Source organism: Rhipicephalus microplus, chromosome 2 (assembly GCF_043290135.1).
Source record: "Rhipicephalus microplus isolate Deutch F79 chromosome 2, USDA_Rmic, whole genome shotgun sequence".
In the NCBI taxonomy this organism is placed as follows: Eukaryota; Metazoa; Arthropoda; class Arachnida; order Ixodida; family Ixodidae; genus Rhipicephalus; species Rhipicephalus microplus.
This window is the reverse complement of record NC_134701.1, coordinates 249,456,847-249,483,573: the sequence shown is the minus strand read 5'-3', so window position 1 is coordinate 249,483,573 and position 26,727 is coordinate 249,456,847. Positions and strand designations below refer to the sequence as shown.

The 26,727-nt window shown below is 45.2% G+C and overlaps 1 protein-coding gene and 1 long non-coding RNA gene across 2 annotated transcripts in view; one reads left to right on the top strand and one right to left on the bottom strand.

The window, feature by feature from the left end:
- The window catches only part of LOC119170160 (uncharacterized), a 77,325-nt gene extending 66,804 nt beyond the window's left edge, over nucleotides 1-10,521 (bottom strand). The window contains exon 1 of the mRNA XM_037421227.2: nucleotides 10,198-10,521. The gene's annotated coding sequence lies outside the window, so the exon portion shown is untranslated. The remainder of the gene's footprint in view (nucleotides 1-10,197) is intronic.
- Nucleotides 10,353-26,584, top strand: LOC142776081 (uncharacterized). Its single transcript, XR_012887296.1, has 3 exons — nucleotides 10,353-10,484; nucleotides 22,825-22,929; nucleotides 26,400-26,584. It is a non-coding gene; the product is annotated as an uncharacterized LOC142776081 (long non-coding RNA).
- The last annotated feature ends 143 nt before the right edge of the window (nucleotides 26,585-26,727 follow it).

The window sequence follows — 26,727 nt, the reverse complement described above, 5'->3', positions numbered from 1 at the left end:
GAATGAATGAATTACGCGTTTATCTAAAAAAATGTTGCTCCATAAGTCATAAGTGTACAAAAAAATATGGAGGAATCTGGCAATGCTTGTCTCTCACGATTGGTAGTTTGCCAAGAGCATCTGGTGTATCAGCCAGCTGGTTAATCCAGTCGTTCTGAGAAGTGTGATGGCTTCGTATCTCTTGTGAGTGCTGTTGAAGGTAGTGTATGCTCATAGCAGATACCATAAATAAGAACAGGGCGTGCAGCATGTTATCGTTCAGTCAAAGATTTGTACCAAATTTAATACAAAAAATGGCAACAAGCCCAAATCTCTTAACTATGTAAAGTAGCTCATAATATGCAGAACGGAGGCCCGTATATAGCTTAATCAGCGCTCTCCGGCCGTATTTGAGCATTGTGCCTAGAAACACTGTTATCGGCATATTTGCGAGTACCGGCCAGACTCACCTTTCACATTGGAGATGGAAGTGTGCAACGCTAATGTTCAGAATGAGATCCTATTTGGCACGCGTTTTTCTGTGAAGTCTCTACTTTATGCTTCGTTGTTTATGGCGGCAAGTACCCGACCTCGTTAGACTCTTTGTTAGTTAACAAACTGTCTGACGCATCGTGACCCTAATACGACGTCCAAATAGAGAAAAGACTAAGCCAGCTTCACACTTGCGGCGCTAAGCCCGAACGTAGTGCGGAGCTGAGCGGCCTTCCTTGCTCCCCACGTTTTTCTCCGTCTTCCCGCCTCTCTATTTTCTCCCTCTTTTAAATGCTAAGCATTTCTTAGTGAACTTCGGTGACTTTGAGCGTATCTATCTATCTATCTATCTATCTATCTATCTATCTATCTATCTATCTATCTATCTATCTATCTATCTATCTATCTATCTATATCTATCTATCTATATCTATCTATATCTATCTATCTATATCTATCTATCTATATCTATCTATATCTATCTATATCTATCTATCTATCTATCTATCTATCTAGCCGCTTACGCTTGGGTGCTCTCGTAGGCACCGCCTTAACTTGGCGTGAACCAAAATTAGCGTGGGAGGGTAAGATGGTTTGACGAACAGGACGCGCTAGCCAAGACATGAATAATGTCACAATCCCGTCACGTCATCATCAAGGTCCTCGGCATGATCATCGAGTCCCGCGGAACCAACACCCAAACAGTACACAAGCTCAGGACTAAGACTGAGAATGATATACGACTCGTACGTAGAGTAGCCAACAGGCACCATGGCCTCAAATAAGACAACCTGCTGCGTCTCGTACACGCGTTTGTTTTGTGCCATTTTACCTACGTTGCCGCTATACACAAGTGGCTACGTGCTGAGCGCGATCAACTCAATGCGCTTATTCGCAAGGTGGTCAAACGAGCCCTTGGCCTCCCTATCACCACTCCAACGTACAAACTCCTCGAGCTTGGCGTACATAGCACGCTAGAAGAGATCACCGAAGCTCAGGAACGCGTCCAATTGACCCGACTCACTACCACCAAGGCGGGCCGCCATATTCTGCGCGAGCTCGGCTTCTTCTCCTCGAGGGCCAGGGACCCCCCAGAGTTGACTCTAATTCCCCGTGAAATCCGCGACCTTATCACAATCGCTCCCATACCACGAAATGTACACCCCGAATACAACAGAGGCAGGCGCCTTGCGCGGGCGACCGCCATTCTCAAGCGCATAGACATGGAAGCGGACAACGTCTCGTTCGTGGACGCCGCTGCCTATCGCAACAACCAAGCCTTCGCCGCGGTCGCGGTATCATCCGCGCAGCAGACTCTTAACTCCGCCACAATCCTCACCCGAAACCCCGAAGTAGCGGAGCAAGTAGCTATAGCTATAGCTATGCTCGACAGCAAACGGGAATTCATCTACAGCGACTCCAGGCCGGCCATCAAAGCTTTCGAACGCGGAGTCATCTCCGACCAGGCGTTACGTATCCTGCGCAATGCGGACCCGAGTGCCCTGAAGCACCACACTGTCATCTGGTTCCCCGCCCATCTCGGCCAGGTGCCGGGTGCCCTATCCAACCTCAACGAGATCGCCCATGATGCAGCGCGCGCACTTACCGACCGCACTGCCACAGGGCAACCTCATCTTGCTGGGTTAGATACCAATCGGGATGCACCAATTACGTACAATGCAATCACAACGCACTTTTACCTGGAACGCCGCATTTTTCCACCCCCACATTCGAAACTTAACCGACCGCAGGCATTAACCCTACGCCTATTACAGACACACACGTACCCAAACCTTGCCACGCTTCACGTTTATTATCCCGATGCATACCCCAGCGACACATGCCCATCATGTGGACACACAGCGACACTCGCACACATGCTCTGGGAGTGTAGAACAACTCCTCCCGACTCTACCTCAAGCAAGTGGGAGAGGTCCCTGAGGAGCTCACTTCTCGCCGACCAGCAATGGGCCGTCCAGCAGGCCCACGAAGCGGCCGCCAGGTACTCCTTGTCGGTCCCTACGTGGGAGACGCCCGCTACGCGCTAAGCGCGTCCTGCATGACTGAAATAAAGTTTTTTCATTCCATTCCGTCGCGTACGTCGTCAAACACTTCCCGTCAAACAGTGGCACATACCCACGGGCAGGTATGCGCGGCTGGTGTGTGGGTATGTGCCACAGGTGGTTGGCACTTAGTATCTACCCAGGAACGACGGGAAAACACATGGGCAATTTTAACGCGCCTGAAGAAATACCCGGCATCGGTAGTGTCGACCAGACGAAAGCAAAGAATAAATGCCAGGGTCCCAGCTGAAATCGAACTCAAGCATTCTGCGTGGCAGTCGAGCATTCCACCACAGAGCTACGCCAGGCCTCGGAACTACTTTTCAAATAGACGCTAATCTTCGTGAAACGTCAATAGTGGTTGCAGTGCTGTCTACCCAATTTTATAAACATTACATATGTACTCTTTTGATACAGCCGTCACGTCGGGTTAACATCGATTGTGGTTAGTCACCATGCACTCGAGCTGATTTATGTAGCAGTGTCCAGTGCCAGCATCCTCGCGAGCATCTGCGCTTCATATCAGCTTCTGGTATTGCTAATGCGCATGTTCCAGTTGGCATTGTTGCGCAAGTGCAAACAACTGATTATATACACATCTGCAACTCTTCAACATATCTCTGTGCGTGCAACATTTGTACATATATTAACGTCATTTTATGACGTGTCGCCCAATGAAAAAATTGTAACACGGTCACCTTCCCTCTGCATACTTCGCATAACGTCGATTCCCAGGTACGTGGGATCTGCCGATTTTTTTGTCTGTTTGTTTCTATTACTTTCCTTCTCTATATTTTTTTGTCTCACTCTTTCTATATTTTTTTTCTACGTCCTTTCTTCCTCTCCATTTCTCGTCTACTGAACTCTTTATATTACCCTGTTTGTCTTTGTCTCTATTTATCTCTCTCTCTATTTATTCCTTTCTCCGGATCTTTCTCTTTCCATCTTGCTCTGCGTTTATTTTGATCTGCCTTTTTTGGCATCTCCTTTCTCTGTACGTGTCTTTCTTCCCTATCCTTTTTTTCTACCCCCCCCCCCCCCCTCTGGTCATTCTCTCACCCATAAAGAGAGAGTCCAAACTACTCGAAGCACTCGCTCTAGGAGCGACGCTGAGGAGGACGAAAACAGCGCGTGCCGGTTCACGACAATAATTTTGTTCGCGACTAACGGGGCTTCTCCGATCTTAAACATCTCCGCTGATAAAAAAGTACTCTATAATGAACGAAGAAAGTTGGATAGTTAATTCTGAAGTATCATCTGTGACATGCAGTTACTATAGCACCAAAAAACTCGGCGAGAGGGAGCGAGATGAAGAGAGAAAATGTAGGAAAGGATTAGAGGCTACCCAGTTTGCTACCCTATACAGAATGCGAGAGAAACGAAAGATAAAGGAAAGAGGGAGAAACAGAAAACGTGAGTGCAATCAAGTCACAACGCGCACGCGCCGCTCATCCCTCGAGAACTGTTGGAGGTCCCGTATGGCTGTCTCTCTTGGTGAGTTGCGAGGCCACGCTCCCGATGTTTCATCTCAAGTGAAAGGCCGATCATCAAGTCTTCTCGAGGCACAACAGAGACTTCGGTGGCCTTGGGTCAGCGGCACTACAGGTCATATGTGTCCTCCACACTTGCAGTTATCGCACAGGGGTGAGTCCCCCAAACCACGGATTGCGACAATTCTGCGAGTCGGTGAATGCTACACCGACCTACAGCCGACACAACACTATAGCGTTACGCCGAGAAGTGTTCGTTGGCAGTTGCAGCTGTGTGAGTGGATCACTGTTCTGTAAGTGACAGTTAGCGTTTAGCGTATCATTTCAATGAACTTGTTTGGTAACGTGGCCAAGTTATCTTCCAACGTTGCTTTCGGTAAATGTATTTAAGAGTGGTATGGACACTCTGAGGGTGCATCAGGCATCGCGATCGGCGAAGTTGTCACCATGAATGGATACCACAATGTCCTGGCAGCAGCTGTAAAACTGTCACGTCCTTCATTTGTATACCGCGATAACAAATTTCGCTTATATGGGACACCATCTCGTATAGTTTCCATGTCGCAAGCATCGCACGCTTTGAAGGAATAAATACAGGGCAGAGCGCGAGACATCACCTGGCAAATTTTATTCGCAGAATATGCGGATACAACATGCATGCTGTAATGCGGGCTTGGAGGACGCGCAGCTGTGGCACCATGAAGAAATGTGTAACGCGTATACTATCCGGTGTTTTTTTTTTTTTCATACGCTATAACGTTTTAGCTCTCATTCGCAGCGCATGCACCAGCCCTTGTTTTTTTATCTCTATTTTTCCTGCAGTCTAAGCCCTTTCCCTTTCAGTCCTCTTTTATTTTCTTTTTAAGGATCAATCAGCTGCGGATAGGGCATTTCCGGAGAAAGTGGCGTCACTTAATCAGGAAAAGAAAACGTTGTCGGCGTCGCGTTTATGATCTGAAAATCCGGTAATGCGGGGGATGTACATGGGCGGATGTGTGTAGGCAAGTGCGGCCCAAGGATATCACGCACATAATACACAAACAAGCAAGAACACGACCTATCGCTGCAACGGCCTCTTATTTTGCGTAATTTGGATCAGCTGTTTAATATGTCTCGTCGAAGCCGCAGAACATGCTGGACATCCGTATAAGCAGGCATATCTAAGACGTGGTATCCGACCGGCCGCGCCGACGCATTACACAGGCAATTAAGGTTGCAGCAGCTGTGTGCACATGCAAGGCGCGCGTTTTCCGCAAATAGTCACCGATTGCTTCAGGCAGTTTAATGTCAATAATATTAGGCGGGTCTACGCCGCGAGCACCATTTCCGCATTTTCGTAAACCTGGTCCATTGGGCGAGAGTTCCACCCCCGTGAAGTTTCGATTTTGCAAGTATATACAGCGGCTTACATGTGCGTCATATACCCCACACGGAACAGTGTGTGCTGAGTGACTCATCGTGCTATACCATTTATAGTAACCTCACGTCATCCCTCCATCTTTCTCTTTCTTTCCCGTTATCTCCGTGAGGAGTATAGCAGACTAGAAACCTGCTTTCCTGGCCGTATTTCCCTCCTTATTCTCATTGAACACCTTCTTCATCTTCAGTTTTGAAGGTGTATGTACAGACTGCATACGAGCACACATACAAACCCACACGGAATTCGCGTATACGTGAATGGTGCCTAAGCACCCCCACTATCCCCACCCTCCCCTCCCCCCCTCCAAAAAAAAAAGTTTCCTGTCTACATGCCTGACATGTTCAGTTGAGTCCTCTTTACCTCAATTTGCCCTTTCTGTATCTCCCCTTCAGTGAGAAAACAACATGAAGAAAACAAGGTGCTCTCGCTTCCATTACCATCCTGCTGTCGTTTCGCGTATCGCACGCAGCTGTTCCGCGAAAGAGAGCCTCGCCGCGAGCCTCATATTTCACGCTTCCACAGCGCGCGTTCTCAAAACACGTTGGAAATAAAGCCAATTTGTAAAAAAACAAGCCTGCACCATGTCTTTTTCGCATGCATATAATTCGCTCAAGGCAACGTTAGCGAGTTTAGATTAGTCGCATACTCAGAACACGCGTGTCGCTGATTGCTAAAGCGGGTAAGTGTATCAAATGGCGCCCCAAGCATTTCATCTGTTCGTCGTTTCCTTCACGCTTCGTTCATTCTAGTCTCATAATATTGTGCGCAAGCATCATTACAGCTACGGCGGAGAAAGGACAAGCTAGCTAAGTTATAGTATACTAAATTGGAGTTCTGCAATTAATAACCATTGGAAGAAAAACGGAGGGAAATCTCAGCCGAGTCGGCGCTTGAGATCTCATAAACCTGTCGCACAGGGATAACTCGTTCCAATAAACATTTACCATTAGCAATACCAGTAAACAAAAGCAATGGCCATTAGGGGCGTCTTAAAAAGCTTAATCGTTTTATTTTTTTCTTATGTGCATTTTATATTTTGCCTGGGCCTTTACATTTATAAACCACGATATAATTATGAGAAACGCCGCCGTGGAGGGCTCCGGAAATTTCGACCATCTCGAATTTTCGCCCTCATACGCTATCTGTATTTGTACATTGGCGTTTATCAATGATTTATAAATTATGGCTGACTGCGCTATTGTTACAGTTATTATTCATGTACGTTTGCTTTGTTTTTATAAATGTGCATAAATACTTAATGCTGTTTTGATGCCACTTTTTGCACTTGACAAGTAATTTTCTAACAGGACGTCCCCTTTCAGCCAGTGGAACCTCCTCCTGTATAATCTATACCCCATTGCGTTTACATACTCCTCACGAATAAGGATTTCGTTTATTTGAAAATAGCAGTGGGCATGACCAAAAGTTAAATTCTTACTCTAGCTTCCTCCTTTACAAAGACGACTAACACCAGTCGTGCGACTATTTGCAAATGACGACCAAAGAGCGACTCGGTACGCGACCGACTTTGCGTTCGACTTCTGCCCGTCGACACACTGAGTTCAAGTCGGCTGTCATAGCTATAAGCAAACGTGCCGTTTCTGCGCGTATGACTGGTGCAGAGGTCTGCGACGGCAGTCGTGCGAGTGAAACTCGAGCAAGTGAGCCAAAATGATCGCTTTGCGACGAAGAGGACCATTTGCGACTTCGCGAAATATTCGGCAGACGCAGATCGTTCTCCGGGAATTTCTCGTGGTACGAGCTACGGCTGTCGCTGCCGCAACGCCATCTGTAACTCGTCTATGAAAGTCGTTGAGTATACGCGGTCTCGCGTGAGCACATACACTTGCAAAACGACAGATTCGCCCGAGGTTAACGTACACATGTAATGTGTGCATTAGATGAGTAATTTGTTAACAATTGCAATCGCTCCAAAGTTAGCGTCGCTTAGTAAGGCAAACCGTCATATTTAGTTTATGAGAGGTTATCGACTACGTAATAAAACAAACAAGAAAACAGCCCTCGTGGTGTGTCTTCCTGATACGCACACTGACCCTTTCGGCAGTGACTGGCAGAGATCACTTGCGACGCTCAGTAGAGAGAAAGCCGTCGACTGTAGAGTGGATGGAATCCACACAAGCGCAATAAATAAACTAACGCACTGCGGATACGTCGCGTAGCCTCGACCGGGAAACGCTAATGATATCGAAAAAAATATAAAAAATAGCGCAGCTGTAGCGTGAGGGTCGCGGTCGCGCATCGAGCGGATGTGCCTGCACGCAACAGTCGCCCAGCAACAGCAGTGATAGTGCAGTCGGATGCCTCGCTCAGGGAGGAGGCAGGTGGTGGAATCTCAGAGAAGCTGCTTCAGCACCCCCCCCCCCCCCCCCGCTAACTTCCTCTATGCATAACTGAGCAGCTCTAATCAGCGGCTGCATTTAGTTCGAGACATGTAGCATTATGCTGGAATGAGCCAAACCAATCACTTAGTTTATTCACAACAATCACAGATTTATTTTGTGTACTTCATAACGCGTTTGGTCTAGCTTGACTCCCCCCAAGCATCCCTACCCGCTTGATGCCGGCTGTGGCGCCCCTTCTGGACAAATGGGAAACCTCGACCCCTGAGCGTAGCGAATAATGGTTTCAATTAGTAGATGGGAACAGTAATGATATTTCATCGGGAGAGAGGTGAAATCAAGTTTGCCGCCTAATGATGTTTTTGGCAACTATATACCCAAAGAATATGGGCAGCGTTGGCGGCACCACGCCACCTCGAGCTCCTCTATTGCTGCGTGGGTTCGTTTGTAAACGCCGATAACCTCGCAAGCTAGCTTTGCGTAAGCCATTGCTGAAACTTATCGCCTAAACGAGCAAGAAGTTGAGGGAAAGATGCAGCTCTGAAGTGTAAGAAAATATCGAGCAGGGAGTGTCACTGCACAGAGTCAACGGTTTCAAAGGCGCATACACCACGTTTTCTCACATGTAACCCGCCCCTGCATATAACCCGCAACCCCAACCTTAGCACTACCAAAAGAAATGAAAACGTGCGTGTAACCCTTTGCATATAACCCGCATGCCCCTTTTTAAGCCCATTCCGGTTTTGGGGGCGAGTTGTATGCTAGAAAATACAGCGTATGTACGATACAAGCACTTCTCGAAACATTGGCTCCGCCAACATTTTTCTTGATGAATGGCTTATTACTTTACGTATTGCCCTAATTCAGACTAATGCATAGCGGCCCAATGAAACATATGTACACACGTCGTGCACTTTTCTGCCCATTAACAAATACATATCTGCTGAATTTCATAAACAATGTACTCGGTGTGCTCAAGACTTCATTGAAGATTCAGCGAGCACCGCTAAGGCTTTGCGAAAAAGTGGGGCTGAGGCATGCCGTAGCCCCACACATGATCTCGGCCTTATACAATTCCAGCCGCTTCATCAACTTGCTTATCTTATCGAGATTTCTAGGCGTCGGGTCGTGCGCGAAGGGCTGCTTGCCTACTATCTGCGTAACCAAGGGCATCGAAATGAGAAAAAAAGAACGTCTACGAAACAAGCTTCCACCTTACACGACAGTGCTGTTCTCTCCACCACTAGACGATGCCGTGCGATTGTTATGTAACACGCACCCAAGCGTTCATATGATAACGTATCTCTCTATCTCAATGACAGTGCGTAACCCCCCCCCCCCCCCTCTCCCGTACATTGAGCGCTCCACCTAGATCACTTGTTAGCGATACGTGGAGAAAGCGAGCGTGTGAACATACACTAAATATAGAAGCGGTCCTTGTGTCGGTTGCGCGCTATCTGTTCAGAGGGAAAACGCGCGCAGCATGTCCATCTGCATGCGGCGCACGCGCGCCGATACTAAGGAGGAGGAGGAGGAGCGCCGGAGTTCCTCTCCTTCCATCTCCATCACTCGCGTGAAGAAAGTACAGTGACGAGCGCGACGCCGTGCCGATGTATGGATGCAGTGCCAAGCGTGATAACGGAGAAAGCATGGCATCCTATAGTTGCATGCAGAGATGTCACAAGTGGACGTTTTTCAATGGAAGAACGTCGTTAGCGATGTTGGCGGTGCACGTTTGGCTACATACATACGTTGGTCCGATCACCTAAACTCCCTCAGAGCATCCTTGAAACGTTACGCTCGCCGCACGCAGGCGAGCCGTGCCGCGATGCCTGCCGGACTGCGCTTGCAATGAGTGAACATGCTACGACCGTTTTAAGCGTTGGAGCAGCGGGCTGATTTGCCCATGTCGTGAGCGCTGTTTTTTTGTTCACTTATCTGCCCGGTTTCAATGGTGAAAGCCGTGTTTGCGCACCCGATGATAATACAGTTGTCTGTGGATAAGCCGCACACTTTCCCGGCGACAAAAGATAGCTGCCCCGAAATGCGAGTATCAGCTGTCAGAACAAAATGGCACGTTGAACGTAGAAATTGTCTATTACCTCACCCTCTTTCGAATAGCATGCTTGCACACTTTGGCTAAGAAAGAAAAAAAAAAAGCGTTCAGCGGCCGCAGTTATGGTGCAACATAGCTTTGAAGCTGGTCGAACTTGTGTATGATATTCTCGGCGAATAGTATGCCACAACGAGGGCATGTTATCGACGATGTGTAGGTGCGAAACACCCCGTCTCTGCCTAGGAACGAACGTATACTTGACACGGCTAAGCAAGATAAAAAAAGTAACGAGAGGAGTTTGCGAGCACCTCGAAATGGGTGCAGCGGCGCTACTCACCGTGTCGCGAGGGCTGACACACGCAGCTGTCAGAGGCCGACGACCGGCGATAATCCCATGGGAGTAAACGTCGGCGACACAGAGGAGACGGTTTCAACGACGACGCGATGACGATAAAACGGCGTACAGGGCCCTCGCGCGAAACGGCGGACGATGCCGCGGCGACGTCGTCTTTCAGGGCTGGCCCCACGGCGGCACGAAATCGACGGGCACGACTGCGGCTGGCCCGCCGTGGGCAGGGTGCTACAGCAGCGTACTACAGGCAGAAACCAACGGATGCACGCAAGGCGAGGTGGGAGAGGGAGGCGGTGCCCGAGTAGTGTTTTACTGTGCCGCGAGGAGGCTGAGGGTAAAATAACATGAAAGAAACATACGACTCAGTACTGAGCGGCCCCTGGCGGAGCGATGCCAGAGCTCAGTCGCGTATTGGAGGATGCTGGTGGTGGTGCGATGGAGGTAGCCGAGCGCGGCAAGCGACTTTGGCGCGTTCTCTCCAGGGCCAGTTTTTTTAGGCAGTGGTGCGTTTCGCTTTTTCCTTCCTCCTTCGTTCGGGCCGCGAGAAGGATAGAAAGCAGAAATACGGGCGACAAAACGCAGAGCAGATTCGCACTCGGTCGATTCTGTCTTCGAAGAACCAACGTGTGCTCTTGTTTTTCCTTTATTTTTGCCGCTGTAATTTGAATGACGAGACAAACTGTGAGGGAGCCAGGCAAAACGAAAAAACGCATCTGGCTCCGTTGACGCAAGCGCCGGTGAAAAGTGGCGTCCAGCGATAACACGTATTTCAGGGAAGTAAATGACACGTCCACGAGGCTTTTTGTCGTGATGAGCAATGCAGCTTTGTGATGGCCGACCTGGATATGAGAGTCCACCAATCCGAACTAACTACTGTAAACAAACCGTTTATTTTAGCTCATTTTGCCTATAGAATTCACTATAGTGCGTCTATTTTGAAATCAATGACTCCAAGCTCATTTGTCGAATAATGAAAAACAAAGTTTATGGATCGATATAACATCACAAACATTGATTTTATTCAGCCGCTAAAGCATACTTCTACATTTTTTGATATAGTGTAAGGCGCAAACCTCTTCTTTTCAATATTTTCAAGTGCAACACATGTTTCTTATGTTTTGTTTATATTATGTCTTCGAAATGCACATGACTATTGATCTTACATTTTAGCATATTGTAATGTTTCTTCCTTCCTGTAGATGCCTATAAGTATAATTTTTTTTTTCATATATACCATGTACCGGAGGTCTCTATTCAGTCTCTGACTCCAGGACCTACTTCTGTATGCTGAAATCCAGTAACTTGATTTTATGGTAATAATAATATTCCTGATTCTAATAACAGAAATATAGAGCTACTTCTTTCATTTATTACTGAATGATCCGGAGAGATAGCGTTTCTCCGCTCTTGAATGATGACGCGGAGAATGGGAACTTGCTACTGACGTTTTAAACAAATGACGGAACGTTATGAGCCAAACGCATGTCTCTGCACCGAGTGTTTCTTCGCATCTCTTTACATGCCTTGACTAAAGCCTTTCAAGCGCCACATATACAGCACGCGTGGCTTCTGGTACATCTGTAGAATTTTCTCCCCAGACATATATACTTTTTACGTCAGACACGTGTTTGTTCCTTATTTACCGATGTCACACGGGACACTGCAAATCGCGATCAAGCCCGATTACGATCGAATTCCTCAGCAGTGATTGGCTTCGTTCTGCAGTTTTTTAAAAGAAGTCAGTCATCTCCAAGAAGCCCCGATAGTGATGAAAAGTGACCATGTGACACCGGTATCGAATGTTACTGGGTGTTAGCTTTGGTATAACTAGTTCAGCACAAAACGTTTTAGATAAAGAATTTTCGATGATTACACCGCAAGTATTAGCCTAGTTCATCACTGACCACGGCAACCCCCCAAAACCCCACTTAAACTATTTTTCGACAGAGTTTTTGCGTTTGCAGCTCCTCCACCCACCCTTCTATAGTTACACGAACGGAACTGATCTAACAACGTACGTGAGGCATTTGGCATGGCAACATGTCGCGGGTCAGACCGAAATCATCGTTTCTCCATTGGGGTTGTATAACCTGTGAACGTACGAGGCTGGCAGACGGGTCTTTTAGCAGTGATGGTAACAAAGGAGCGACCTTCGTGGTCAGAACGTAGTTGACCTGCCGGGTCTGTATTAGCCACTGTCCGTCACGGTGGATCAATGGCTATACGGTTCTCGAATGCCGTGCCGAAAATCGTGCATGGATTCGAACCCGGCCGTAACGGTCACATTTCAGAGAAAGAGAGAAAGATAAAGATGCAAGGAAAGGCAGGGAGGTTAACCAGACGCACATCCGGTTTCCTACCCTGCACTGGGGAAGGGATGAAGGGGAGAAAAGAGGTTAATGCACAATGGTATAGAGGCTGCTGTACTGTGCACAAATTTTTGTAATTGATTCGATGACAAAATAAAACCATTTCTGAATTACTGAGATGTTAGTGCAAGTTAGAGAGCACCACACGGTCGAAAACTGTGGATAATAGCATCCTTCTATAAATCATACCATGCTTCCGGGTTTTAAAATTATTATTATTATTATTATTATTATTATTATTATTATTATTATTATTATTATTATTATTATTATTATTATTATTATTATTATTATTATTATTATTATTATTATTATTATCCCTCACAAACATCTTATCATGTCTATGCACAAAGCAACTCACGCACGTGAAACTTTTTTTCGGATCGCTGTAAGTACACCATGGAGCAGTTTAATATCGTAGTGTAGACGCTGCGGCATTTTGATAGGAGTGTGCGTGGGAGAGGGGAAGAGTTGCCAGCCCTCTCTCATTTCTGATCCCCCTAAGTACGCGCCAAGTCTTCTCCACAATTTCATCAGTCAGTCGCACCTGCACCGGTCGTTGTTTGCAGTGCAGGCTTATGGCCGTGCAGTTTTTCCACGATAATAACGGCCGAAGACACTTCGGGTGGCAATATATGAGAGCTGTTCACTGCACACTTTTAAACCTAAAAGGAAAGAAGAAAGGGAAAGAAGAGATAGAGTAAAGGACAGGACGTTAACCTGATTGGCATAACCGATATGCTACCCTGCACAGGGAGAAGGGATGGGGCACATTGAAAGAAGATTAAGGAGAGGAAGGCCTGAAAGCCCGGGAACGAAAGCAGGCCGTTGTAAGAAGCGCGTTACAGCAAACGCTGACATGATATCGTAACGAGAGTCGATTGTGGTGGTGTATATTGTCCGCTGCCACCGGTGTTTGTAACAGCTATCGCGCACAATGAGAAAAAAAAATCCAGGAAAGCGCGCGATTTGAAGCCGGACCCTCTTATTGGCAGTGGAGTATTGTAAACTATTGCCACGCCTCTACTTCTGCGAACTTCTTTGCAAATAGAATAATAAAATAACACAAGGTGACACAGAATGCAAACTGCACAGTGACTGATTGGTTTAAAGATAACAACTCGTCACAAAGGGCTTAATCCGCCATTCCTCAGAATCATCAGTCAGGTTAACCAATTGCATACATAATGCGCTTTACAGACGCTACAGGTATATCTCGCTTCTATATCCAGAATAATGGCCGACATAGTGGGTGTTTACCTTCTTCGCAAAATTATGGCGATTTACGGCACATAACGCACCTGCAGCAACTTGACCTGCCATCCGTCGCGGCGGTGAAGCGGTGCTCAGCTGCTGAGCCGATGGTGGCGGGTTCGATACCTGTCGCGGAGGTCGCATATACCGAACGGAAGCGAAATGCTAGAAGGAAGGCCCGTGCACCGTGTGATCACAGCGCACGTTCAAGAACACCTGAGGGCCGAAATTTCCAGAGCCCGCCGCTGTATACGGTGTGCTTACAATCATATCGGGGTCTCGCCACGTAAAACCAGAGAAATTATTATTATTACCGCGCTGGTCCACCACAGGAGACAAAAAAAAAAAAGAAGGGGGTCGCTCCTCCAGCTTTCGGTGTTACCGTGGTGCGTGTTTCGTACAAGAAAGGTTTTTTTTTTTTTTTTCAATTTATTTCTACATAGATTGCCAAGCTTCCTTTTCTTCAGACCCTACCAGCGAGGCAGGGGGAAGGGTGGGTGGCTGTGGTAAGACTTTGCTTGCCCCCCCCCCCTACACCCTTCTTACCCCCTTAATTAAAAGCACTGGGCACGCCTATGGGTATTGCCATCGCTGCTAACGTACCGCATAAATAAACTCGCAAACGCCGCACACATGCGAAGTTTACTGCGTTGCCAGAAACGACTGCCTGTGCATGTACACAGGACTCACCGTTTATTTATTTTTATTTTTTCGCAAACGTGGAACGCGTGCACCGTGATGTGTGCCAACGTTCCGACTCCCGGTTTTACTTATACCTTTACCGAGGGAGGCATAACTTCGAGCTTTGCGTCAGCCCCGTTTCCTCGTCAACTTCCCGTGTGACTCTGAAACGAGGAAAAAAACAAAACAAAGTTGCGCAAACTTCTACGCGCTTGGTTAAACGGCTGCGTGTTCGTCGACGGTGTAGTGGACGTCCTATTTACGTGCTCGCAGGAAGTGTCGGTTATGAGAAAGGCTTGGCTGACCTCACATGAGAGAAACCGCGTCATGTTCCCCGTAATAGTTATGTTTATCTCAATTATTATCAAATGCTGTCGACGGTAACCCCACAACTGCGTCGCGTGGCTACGATGGCTCGTTGAGGCGGTGCTGGCATCAAACGTTGAAATCCCGCAACGCAGCTTTCATATAAGCCATAGACGCCCCCACCATGACATTTAGATCATCATCATCGCTATAATAATAATAATAATGATAATAATAATAATAATAATCATAATAATAGTAGTAGTAGTAGTAGTAGTAGTAATAATAATATTATTATTATTATTATTATTATTATTGTTATTATTATTATTATTATTATTATTATTATTATTATTATTATTATTATTATTATTATTATTATTATTATTATTATTATTATTATTATTATTATTATTATTATTATTATTATTATTATTATTATTATTATTATTATAGTATTATTAACATGAGTATCACTAGCATTATCATCGCCGCTGTTCTTTTTTTTTTGTTCTTGTTGCACAAACATAGAACATAAACATATTATTTAAAGACTGGTGAATGCCTCCGAAGTATTCACTGGCACGCAATTTATATTAATGTAAGAATATAACAAAGACACACACACAAAAAAACGAATGCTATACGAGAATCAGCGAAGACTTGCGTGAAACCAACTACAGCACAGACACGAAGAGTGAATCTCAACAGGCGAAATAAGAATCGCAAAGCGGTGATTACGAAATGGCCGCTATGTCTTTCTTCATCAAAGCCAAATGTGCACGTACAGTGTGAATTTTTATGAAAGGAACCGCGGCGACGCGTGGCCTGCGCGCTCCGGGGGCTGCTGGCAGCGCGTTCAAGCGGGAGTGATAGCAACTACAGTCTCTCTTCGCGTCATCTCGCGGCGAGCAAAATAACCCTTCGTTGCTAATATGGAACTAGCGGCAAGATTAGCCACCCCCTCTCCCTTCAAGACGATCACGTGAGAGCTGGTAATCGCCTTGAAGGGGGAGGGGTTGCAAGCTTGCCGTTCTATGGCTGTGCTCCAATATACTCAACGTAGACGGCTAAATAGACAACTAAATTGACGGCGGCCATCTTAAGTCCCATTCCAATTCTCACGTAGCCGGCAAAGTAGACAGCTAGGAGAAGACCGCATCGTAGACAAATACGATGCAGGCTACTTTGCTGTCTAAACAAGATGGCGGCTCAGTGAATCGCTCAGATAGATCAAATTTCGCCAGAATGGCCGTCTGCACACAAGCAGACGCTTTCTAAGACGCTCAATGTGAGTAAAACTTATTTGTTTTTTTGATTTCAACCCGAAACAAACCAGAAATTACAACTGTTACGTTTGTTTCTTTTAGGTTTTTCTTCTCGACGCGAGGTAGCGCATCGTCGCGTAAAAGCTGTCTAAACGTGTTCCAATTCTCGGACAGCATGGGCTCGGTGCGGTCTTCTAAGCAGTCTGCGTAGACTGTCTACGTGCTGTCTAAGAATTGGAACACAGCCTATATCAGACACAAATGGTTGTTTTGCTCGCCTCGAGATGGCGCGAAAAAAAGACTGTAGTTGCTAAAGCTCCCGCTTGAACGCGCTGCCAGCAGCCCCCGGAGCGCGCAGGCCACGCGTCGCCGCGGTTTCTTTCATAAAAATTTCACACTGTACATAGAGTTGTGCCTTGGTACACTAACAAATACACAAACCGTCCAAATTATCTACATTTCGAACAGCAGAAGGGGGAAACGGAGAGGCACGCGATATGCAAATGAGCGCCTACATAGCTATAGATTTCACCGCAGAGTCTTCCTGAAAGCGCGGATCCAGGAAGTTGGGCGCTCGTCGAATTTACGCTTAGGCCGTCGGCGTCGCTCCTTCCTGCTCGGTAAACAAGCCGGAGTGGAGGCCCAGATGACAGGTGCGGCGTGCAACGGCGTCTTACAGTTTGTTTCACGAGCTCGTAAGTCGACGCGTGTGTGTACATTAACGGGGAAAGAAGGAAGAAAAGACACCCCGACTGGCAGCCCCACGCACTGTCATTGGGGTCAGTTATACATTCGTGGTGATGATTACGCAGATGCATTAATTGTTTCACGTAATATTCTCCGCGTCCAGCCGGTGAAGGCATGTTTCATCTTGTGTCAACTGCGTTAAACTTAATTAGGCAAAATATTTCACAGTGGCACAGTCGTGTGTGAACCGTATTTGTAACAACCGGAAAGACTTATAAGGGCCCTGCAATATACTTTATCATCGTGGTCAAAAAACGCTACCATTCAATATAGCCGAGGCTCCTGAAAACACGCTGGTCAAACATCCTAACGCAGCACGTGGCCTAGAAGAACATACAAATAATTCTTAAACTCGACTAGACATCATACTTCTTTTTTCTTTACAAATGATTCCATGTGCCCGAATTCCAGGCCACTGCAGCTGATTTGAGTACCGTGAACTACAACATAGTTGCCGTGACCACCGCAGAATGCCACCACGAGCACATGCGCGCGCACTTACGACCACATTGAAAGCAAGCACACAGAACGTTAATTTTATGTTAAACATGCATCGTATGTTAAATGTACACGACGACACATTTTTTTGAAATTCTGTATTTATTGATGCATGGATATTTATTATGTTTGTATGCTTATTCTGCATATTCTTTGTATATTCTTATAAAGAGAGTGTACAGCCATGCGTTTCAAACTGTATATGAATTAGTTCGACGTTACAGATACAAGTGTTTTCAAATTGTCTCTATTTTACTGTTTTTTTTTCGTTTCCTGAAAACTGCAGCGATACGTTTTTTTTTTTTTTTTACGGAAGGAATAAGGAGCAAACGCACCAACCCAACAAAAAGTACTGCTTGATTATTTCTTTGGATTTATTAATGTTCAGCCATGTCTTTCATGCACATAGTTTTTTTTTTCTCTGCACATGAACCTGTTCATGCATGTCTTTTACTTTTGATATTGCCAGTCTTCTGTTTGTTGCCAAAATAAAATGGGGAGGGGGCGGACACAGACCTCATCAAACTGTTATGTAGCTTTTTGTTTGTGTTCCTGTTGTCTGTACCATGTATAGATGCGAAAATTAAGTTCAATTTCCGGTCAGGTAGTGACACTGTGCGTGACCTATTCCACCCTACCCCCCGTTACATCCCTCTCTTCTTCCATCACGCTCGTCGGAAGCCTGAAAAGAAAGGAAGCAATTGCAGCGTTCGACAAATCTAGGTAACTCCACTCGTAAGAAGAATTTTAAAATTATTTGCAGTGGTCAACTTGTGAGACCATAAACTTCTTTAATGAAGTCATTCGATGGTTACTTGAAAAAAAAATCGCAGCATATCCTCGGAGTGCCCGATGAAGAGTGGGGCGAAGCATCTGTCCGCATGTGCGTCCATCCGTCCGCCCGTGCATCCGTTCATCCATGCGTTCATCCGTACCTCCATCCGTTTATCCATGGACTCGTGCATCCGTCTGTCCATGCATCTGTCTCTACGGCCGTGCTTCTGTCTATCCGTCCGTTCAGCTAGTGAACCCTCGAAGTACCGCCATCTCGCATCTTTTTATAATGCATTCATCCTAATGAACTATAGCCACCCAGCAGACATTCCAAGGACTAAACGAGAGGTGGCACGGCCGGACTTGAGGAGTGGCACTCGCGCCCTTTCTTACGACCTGCACTTCGTGTATATCCTTCCCACCTTTCGTCGCCGCTGGTTCATGGCACTGCGGCCCAACCCTCGCTAAACCTTGCTAAAACCAAGGAGGTTACGCCCAGCGAGCTCAACGTCGCAACCAGATATTGCTCAAAGTGCGTCCGTCTGATGCTAGTTTTTTTTCTTTTTAGTAAGCATCAAATTCAACGCAAATTTTATTGGAGATTAAGTCAGCAATACTATTCTCTGTAGGTTATTTAATCAGAAACAACTATCTTCTTATTTGTGATTAACGTGCGAGAGTTTCCTCTTCAATTCAGTGCGCGCGTACGGCTCCTCTAGTCCGGCTGTGAAGGTGGCTATGTACTACTACTACTACTACTACTACTACTACTACTACTACTACTACTACTACTACTACTACTACTACTACTACTACTACTACTACTACTACATACATCGCGGACGCAAGGCCCACTATTTAAGGAGCTTCACCCCTATGTTGCAGGGCCCCTTTAAAGACATCTTGTGTGGCCGTTACCGTTATGACGCAGAATGCGAGATTCTGAAGGCAGCACTACCTTTGCAACGCGGCTTCAGTTTGCAATTGTGGCACCTCCCCGGCACGTGGTGAAGCAGTGCTTGTGAGATGCGCAACACAGAAGCGCTGTTTGCGTCTTCGGGGACTAATCACCTTGAAGAAACTTGAAGAAACATGTGCGTTAGTGGAGTGTACGTGTTATTTGTGCGTACATGTGATCATTGTATACTACTGTCAATAGCCGACAGCTGAAGTCGCAAGCCAGGCAGTGACTATCTATCTATCTATCTATCTATCTATCTATCTATCTATCTATCTATCTATCTATCTATCTATCTATCTATCTATCTATCTATCTATCTATCTATCTATCTATCTATCTATCTATCTATCTATCTATCTATCTATCTATCTATCTATCTATCTATCTATCTATCTATCTATCTATCTATCTATCTATCTATCTATCTATCTATCTATCTATCTATCTATCTATCTGTCTGTCTGTCTGTCTGTCTGTCTGTCTGTCTGTCTGTCTGTCTGTCTGTCTGTCTGTCTGTCTGTCTGTCTGTCTGTCTGTCTGTCTGTCTGTCTGTCTGTCTGTCTGTCTGTCTGTCTGTCTGTCTGTCTGTCTGTCTGTCTGTCTGTCTACGCCACATAATTCGTAAGGGGCGCCCGCAAGAAAGATCTCGCGCACAGGGTTGACATGGAAATATAGGCGAAAATCGCGATTTCAAAATTGGGGAGCGTGAACGTGAGGCCATGTGTGTTTTCTTTGGGTACACCCTCTTTCGAATGGTTTGTGAGAGACGGTGGGTTTTGAATGTTTGCACGTATATGATCCTGTTATGCTTTAGAAAGCGAAGGACATTCGTCTTTCTTACGGAAAGTCACAGGCACAAACTGCATCGCAGACCTTCCCTAATGGCGCAGTCACTCATCATATGGAGCGTGTACATATAAGATCAGGACACTCGGACCATGGTTAGAGTCCATTAAGTTTGTGGACAGCATACACATTAAGGCATATAGCCTTAATACCAATGAGATATGTACGCGCATGCGCTAAACGAAGGGAATGTCATTTGTGGTTGGTGTTATGAATAGTTCTAGCGCAAAACTTCGGGGAGTGCTCGTGACCTTCCAATTCCATGGAGGCCAAGAAGCCTTTTGACCGAGACATCGATGTTGGTGTGTTTATACAGATGTTTTTGTATCTTAATGATACGACAAGAGGTTGCGTCACTAAGGCTCTGCATGAGAGCAAACTGGCTTCTGGATTGATGTGGTGTTTTGAAAAAAAAAAGGGGGCGGGGAGGCTACAATAGAAAAATGCCTTTATTATAAAATAGAGGTGACGTGAGGTGTAGATATAACGGTGTTTACTATTATTATTAATATTATTGAAACAGTCGACAGCGTCAATGCTAAAATATATTCTTATATAGACGGCGAAACCATGCATGGTGTTGGTCGGTGGACAACGTGATCACTTTTGCTATATGGTGACGATTTTTGTTTTGTTTTTTTTCTGTCTGAAACGTCCGTGAAGACACTATATAATGCAGACTCACTCACGCTTTAGATAATGCTGGCCTTCCAAATCAATACGCCTCTTTTGTTATTGACTTTGCGGGGTTTCGTTTCATTCACGTTTCCGTGATCCGCATGCATGTACATGAGAATCATATACGTGCATTAATGCACGTTTTAAAACTTGAAGTGCATCAGCAATGCCTGATGCCTCACAAACTCTTGTTGCAATAGACGACAATCAATAACAGCGTATGCGTCATTCCGCTCCAGCTTCGAGACGAATTTCTTCACGGAAGCGACGGAATTAATGTTCTATATTCGGTATACGTAGAAAGAACGCTGAAAGCAGAGTTCATAGGCAGCAAGGAAACACTGCGGGTTTCTAAACAATCAATTTCACTCGGTGTATAATACACATGCATTGCATATCGAGACCGCTGTGCTTACCTCGGCATGTTGCCAGTCTCTCCACGTCGAAAACCTTGCTTTGCCTCGAGCACACGATGCATATATGCAGACGAATAGATCTGACAAAACACGGACCACGGATATTGTACTTATGCAGGGGCCACGAGTACTCGTTGAATCGATCAGTCTCTCCGAGAGTTCGCCCGTGTTAGCCCTTCAGATATTGAGCGCTTTGAGTCGGAACGATCGAGAGTCGATAGTTCATTCAAATGAAACAGTGTGCGTGTTCTATAGAGTTTTCGTGCTACAAGCACGAAAAGCAATGATAAGTACATAAGACCGCGTATGATAAGTGTTGGTCACTTCACCACAATACTGGCAATGCCGACTTATTTTTGGCTCATGATATTTGAGTATGGCTGGACAGAGCAGCGTGTTTGTCTGTAAGCGCAGCAGTAAGCATTCCTCCGTTTCTGAGAATCCCTTCGCTGGTGCAGGATACAAACGGCGTTGTTCAATGTAGTAGTCTCTTATTTCTCGGAACCACGTTAAAGGTTCGGAACGTTCAGGCCTATCATGACAATGGGGAGTCTACGAAAATAAAAACACGCACATATATAATTAAGGGACTAGACGCATGACGGGATAGTCGTGTTTTTATTTTCATGGACTCACCATTACCCTAATAGGCCTATGAAAATAGCATGAAAATGTTTCGTGTTTTTATTTTCCCGACACGTGTATAGTTCCTTGAATATATATGTGTGTAGGTTTTTTAAAAAAAAATTTTGTTGATAGTCAACGCTGTGTTCGTGCTCTCCTTTTCTGCGTCTTTTACGCTACGTTTAATAATAGAGTACTGTAAAGCGTGCTTCTTTGCATAAATACCCTTTTAGTGGAGAAGCCAGACTTACAAAGAAGTTTGTTACGTTAGTGCAGACACGATGGGAGCAGCGTTGAAGCTCACAACGGAGAAGACTTCAGGCGAGTCATTGTGCCTGAACGTCTAGCAGAAATTTCTCAGCCCATAGGCTTCCTGAAGCCCAGATTACGTGGTGACGTTCCTCGGTATTGCCTGAGTTTTCACGCTTCAGGGTTCCGCTACATAATACTGGGTAGCCGAAACGAATTTGACTGGCCAGTATCACTTTTTTTATTCTGTTACTCTCATGCTATTGTGAGTTTCAGGGTCGTTTCATGCGTTTGAGGGTGCTCATGGGGATTTCTCATGAGTAAAAGCTTTCCAGAACTCGTGTTAAACTTGTGATTTAAAATGCCTCCCTTATATCGCGTATGAGATATGTGACAAGAATCCAGCTTTTTAAGATTGTTGTAATCAACTACTAAAGACATCATTCATTCTGTGGTTACCAATTAAGTATGTGTATTATGAAAGTGACACAGAAATTCAGTGTTCGCTCGACTAATATTGTAACGGGTCCAAAAGGAGAAACACCAAAAACTAGTTTATTACGGGCGAACTTGTGCCCTGAAAATTATGGGCAAGAAAAATAGAAGAGTCCGCTAGAGCGTTCCAAAATGTTCATCCGCCAACGCGCCTTCTTCTTGTTCGCAGCTCCAACCCACACTGACTCGTGCCCGTGAACAAGAGGCATAAGTCGTGCGGCCTCAAGCAGGAGTGCGCACAAGCCTATGGACGCTGATTCTTCATAATATCGGATAGTGTAATTAGTCTCTGTGGCAATATGCTCACAGAGAGAGAGAGGGGGGGGGGGTACGGAAATGAATAAACTAACGTTCTTCGTGATAAACATGAAATGGCCCCATACGGTTGGCAACACCCTCGTCTCTGAGTATAGCTGTAGTTATTTTAATGCATACTTTCTATCCAGGTTTGCGACATAGGTGGCAACCAGTATGCGAGAGAGGATTACTTTTCACTTTGGAGGACGTCATCATATCCCGTGAATTCCTGCAGCGCCGATAAACGGCACGAGGTGGGTCTCGCAATTTTCAATGCTCGGTCACTCTCTTTGCGTCTGAACATGTTCGTTTCGTAAGAACATTTGCAACACTGGGAACAAGCAGGCTGTGCGCAAGTACAGTTGGTCACTGTGGTACAAGGACGCAATTCCCTGCGGAAAGCATTACGTTCGAGCTATAGTCTACGCATATACGGATGTGTCATTGATCATTTGAGCGGAGTATTTACGTTTCAGAATGGCGGAACCCAGAATGCCGCCTTAAAGTCGGTCTTGATTTAAGCAAACGCGTTTAAAACACCCGGCTTGAATGTATGGGTAGTTCATTTAAAATGCTTAATGTGGCTGCTTTTAAACGTTTGCCATGATCGGTCAATAGACTAGTTCATTCCACTTGGTTTTGAAACAACCGTTTCGTACAGGCATATTATGCAGGCGAGTAAGTGAACGTATGAAGGACATGAATAGCTGAGCCTTGTTGAAATTCGACACAAGTACAAGTTGGAGGACAGATTGTTTTAGAAAAACTAGCCACCCTGTTTACGAGGTGTCTCCTGACGGGAAGAGTACCAGAGTCTTGGAAGAACGCTAACATCATCTTAATACATAAGAAAGGAGATGACAAGGACTTGAAGAATTACAGACCGATCAGCTTGCTCTCTGTAGTATACAAGCTATTTACATAGGTAATTGCTAACAGAGTAAAGAAAAAATTAGAATTCAATCAACCAAAGGAACAAGCAGGATTTCGAACAGGCTACTCAACAATTGACCACATTTACACTATCAATCAGATAATAGAGAATTGCTCAGAATATAACCAACCACTATACATAGCTTTCATAGATTACGAGAAGGCGTTTGATTCAGTAAAAATATCAGCCGTCATGCAGACACTGCGGAATCAGGGCGTATATGAAGTATATATAAACATTTTGGAAGAAATCTACAGGGGATCAGCTGCTACCATAGTGCTTCATAAAAAAAGCAACAGAATACCTATCAAGAAGTGTGTAAGGCAGGGGGACACAATCTCCCCAATGCTATTTAGCGCGTGCTTACAGGAGGTTTTCAAGAAGCCTAGAATGGGAACAGTTACAGATAAGAGTTAATGGAGAATACCTTAGTAACCTGCGCTTCGCCGATGACATTGCATTGCTGAGTAACTCAGGGGACGAATTGCAACTCATGATTACGGAGTTAGACAAGGAGAGCAGAAAGGTGGGTCTTAAAACTAATCTGCAGAAAACGAAAGTAATGTACAACAACCTCGGCAAGGAGCAGCGCTTCGAGATAGGTAATAGTGCACTTGAAGTTGTAAAAGACTATGTCTACTTATGGCAGGTAATAACCGCAGAGCCGAACCACGAGATTGAAGTAACTATAGAAGAATAAGAATGGGGTGAAGCACATTCGGCAAGCACTCTCAAATTATGACAGGTAGATTGCCACTATCCCTCAAGAGGAAGGTATATAACAGTTGTATCTTGCCGGTTCTTAGCTACGGAGCAGAAACCTGGAGACTTACAAAGAGGGTTCAGCTTAAATTGAGGACAACGCAGCGAGCAATGGAAAGAAAAATGGTAGGTGTAACCTTAAAAGACAAGATGGGAGCAGAGTGGATTAGGGGACAAACGGGGGTTAAGGACATCATAGTTGAAATAAAGAAGAAGAAATGGACATGGGCCGGGCATGTAGCGCGTAGACAGGATAACCGCTGGTCATTAAGGGTAACTAACTGGATTCCCAGAGAAGGGAAGCGGGTTAGGGGGAGACAGAAGGTTAGGTGGGCAGATAAGATTAAGAAGTTTGCGGGTATAAATTGGCAGCAGCAAGCACAGGATCGGGTTAACTGTCGGAACATGGGAGAGGCCTTTGTCCTGCAGTGGACGTAGTCAGGCTGATGATGATGATGATGATGATGATGATGATGATGATGATGATGATGGTGGTGGTGGTGGCAAGAGGCTGTGGTTCGTAATGAGACCAAATGTAGCTTACATTGTCCATGGACACTTTCTGACGAAGGGTTTTCGAGGGTAATTGAAGAGTGAGTTGGCATTCAAGTCACCACATAGTATATTTGTCTTAGGGTTCAATCCAATTATAGTTGAAATAGAAGTGTAGCGGACTTTACGTACTGATCTCAAAGTTGTGTAACCGGAGAATCAGTTCGAGAGGGGTCCCAAGATTCCTAGCAATATTACTGCGGACTAGTTTATCACGAGAAACTGTCAAATGCCCGACCTACTGTGCCAAGGTGCTTTCCGAGGGAGGAATGTTTGTGCGGAATGAGTCGATACATTCAGTCTTACAAACGCACGCTCATGGTGATATCACCGACAGGAACTAATTGTAGCCCCCCAGGAAACCCTGTGAGGAGGCAGGAATTTTATAAATTAAGAATTCGACGTGTCGATGCAGGTTTCTTGCTTCCGTTTCGATTCCTAAAAATAATGGTTCTACCACGATTGTTCCTGCCTATGGTAACTGAATGGGACCCATGTGTTAGCTTATTACATCGCTTATTTATTTCATATATACCCGTTGTTGTCCCTGTTGATAAAAATAAAAAAATAAAACGTCGAATATATCCTACGCTATCATCAGCTGGAGCTGAGCAACAGTCGCTATTTTTTTTTTGTTATTTTCCGAACAGTTGCGAAACTTGCAGTCGCTCAATGCATAAACGTACCTAGTTGTTAGGAGACTCTCGACTATTTCAAGAGAATGCGTATATAGTAAAGTGAGTGACAGAAAGAAAGAGAACATTCTCAACAACCCACAGCAATTGACGCGCCAATAATGAGCTGACGACCCTTCATAACACGAGCCGCAGCTGTTCCATTTACCTTCGCAAGGTCACTCAGCACAGACTGCAATCGCACTCATTCAAACCTTGCTTGCCCCATTGTCACACTACACTTTCGTGCTTTTGTTTGCGCAGTGCGGTTGTATGTCTGCAATGTTGCAAGACATCACAGAATTTTAACTACAATCGCGTTAGTACTTGCGAAACCGGGGACAATCATATATCCTTCTTTATGGTGATGACCACGACTATTCCGCATGATGCGGAGCTGTACGGATGCTGGGCACACTGTGTAGGCCATCAGATTTGTAATATGCTTTAGACTGCAGTCATTTAATTTCCTTTTCTTCTTGTCATTTTAGTACGAAAATAAAAAGACGGGAAACATGACAGCATTCTGCTCCGCTGCTTGGTGGCCTATAAAAGTATTTGTTGTGAATGCGAAATTAATGACAGCACTTAAATGGGAGATTTAGAGTAGGTGTTCAAGTGTTGAGGGTCGCAATCTGCATGGTGTACAGATTATTATTATTATTATTATTATTATTATTATTATTATTATTATTATTATTATTATTATTATTATTATTATTATTATTATTATTATTATTATTATTATTATTATTATTATTATTATTATTATTATTATTATTATTATTATTTGCATACACAGATACACAAGGACACCGAGGAAAGAGGGAGAGAGCAAGCTGGCAACTGCCACCTGGAGGGGCACAACGCCCGCTCACTCTTTCGGGAGGAGAGAAGAAATAGAGGAAACAAGGATTAGAGGGGAGAAAGAGGAAAGAAGATGAGGAAGAAAGAAAAAATTGACGAAGACTTTGACAAGTATGAATAAAAAATAAATAAATAATAATAAAAGAAGAAGAAAAAGATCGTCTCTAAACGGGTGGCCAGGTCCGTTTGGTTCATTAATGTAAGGAGAGCTCGGTGGGCCTGGTCGCGCCGGGAAGCACTAACACTCGGAAAGAGGTAGTCTA